General features: G+C 44.5%; 1 protein-coding gene across 1 annotated transcript in view; it reads left to right on the top strand.

Moving 5' to 3' along the window:
• NDUFB11 (NADH:ubiquinone oxidoreductase subunit B11) overlaps positions 1-1649 on the top strand; it is a 3912-nt gene that overhangs the window by 1556 nt on the left and 707 nt on the right. The gene's annotated exons all lie outside the window — the stretch shown is intronic.

The raw sequence follows: 1649 nt of genomic DNA, 5'->3' as shown, positions 1-1649 counted from the left end.
CCGGCTGCCCGCGTTCGCTGGGACTCTGGCTCCTCCAGGGCTGTAGTCACCCCGTCCACTGTGGCGGGAAAGCGGCCACCGGAACCGACCATACACTGGCAGGAGGACCCAGAACCCGAGGAGGAAAACCTCTATGAGAAGGTGAGAGGGAGGGGGAACGGAACGCCATAAGGGTCAGTCAGGAACCAGCAGACGAGGCGCGTAGAGGACGTTCTTAGACGACTGAGGATGACTCATTGGCTAAGTCTTCGAAAACTTGGGAATTTTATCTAGCTTGTTTTTCTCCTTTGTTCCCTGATTTCGGTCCAGGGCCAGAGGTGGGATTGGCCTTATTTCGCAGACAGAACTCAAACTTGAAATGGGCAGCGCTCAAAACACCTGAGAAGTAACATAGTATAGTAACGATAATACTAGACGCTGATATGGCATTTGCTTAGTGCCATCTGTGTTTTAAACACTTTATGTACATTAAGTCATCCTCAAAACAATCTAAATTTGAGGTAGGCACTACTATTTATTGTACCCATTCTACAGATGAGGCAACTGAAGTACAGAGATGTTAAGCTCACTTAACTGAATCCGTGTTAGAACCGATATTTGAATTTAGGGCTACAGATCTGCTGTGCTGTGTAAATAGCAAAGGCTGTGATGTCAGGTGGCGGGGTTGGAATCCAAGCACTGACAGTTACCCACCTGTGTGACCTTGGGTAAGTAGCTTAACCCCTTGGTACTTCAGTTTCTTTGTCTGTAAAATGGGAAAAGGAATAGGACACCGTCTAAAAAGTAAAATATTGCACACCTGCCTCATGTAATTGAGTCAAAACGGTCAGAACAACAACTGGCGCTTCATAAGTATTCAGCATTAGAAAGTGTCTTCTTATTGCCATGTTCTACCTCACTGAGATATTGTGAGGTTTGTGTATGTGAAAACTCCTGGTACACAGTAAGTAAGCATTTCATCAATACTAACTTCTGGTTAAAGGGCTAGGATATATAGAATGCTTATTCATTTATTTCTTCATTCAACTATTGAGGGCCTGTTGTATGCCGGGAGTAGTTCAGGGCCCTTGGGATCCAGTGGTGTGGAAATCAGATAAAGCCTATGCTGTCATAGAGCTTGTGTGATTATGGGGAAGACAGAAAATAAACAGGTGAAATACTAGAAAACAATAATATAGAGTAAAGTAGGCCAGGTGCAGTGGCTCATCCTCTGTAATCCCAGTGCTCTGGAAGGCTGAGGAGGGGAGGCTTGCTTGAGGCCAGGTGTTTGAGACCAGCCTGAGCAACATAGCAAGACCCTGTCTCTACCAAAAAAAAAAAAAGAATAATAGGTAATAATATAAGATAATGTGATACAGAAGATCTGGGTGTACTACTTTGGTTAATGAATAAATGCTAGAAAGAAACTTAAGCAAGATAAGTGGATAGAGAGTGACTTGGGTGTAGGGGGCTATTTTATCAGGTTATACTATAAGAAATTGCCAATACACAACCATTTTTGACCTATAAAAATAGCAGTTTCTGGCTCGGCGCCTGTGGCTCAAGTGGCTAAGACACCACCCACATACACCTAAGGTGGCGGGTTCGAATTCAGCCCTGGCCCGCCAAACATCAATGACGGCTGCAACCAAAAAATAGCCGGGCGTTGT

Source organism: Otolemur garnettii, unplaced genomic scaffold (genome assembly GCF_000181295.1).
Source record: "Otolemur garnettii isolate 467f Iridium unplaced genomic scaffold, OtoGar3 scaffold00153, whole genome shotgun sequence".
In the NCBI taxonomy this organism is placed as follows: domain Eukaryota; kingdom Metazoa; phylum Chordata; class Mammalia; order Primates; family Galagidae; genus Otolemur; species Otolemur garnettii.
Note: the sequence above shows the minus strand (reverse complement) of the source record. Positions and strands in the feature narration are given on the sequence as shown.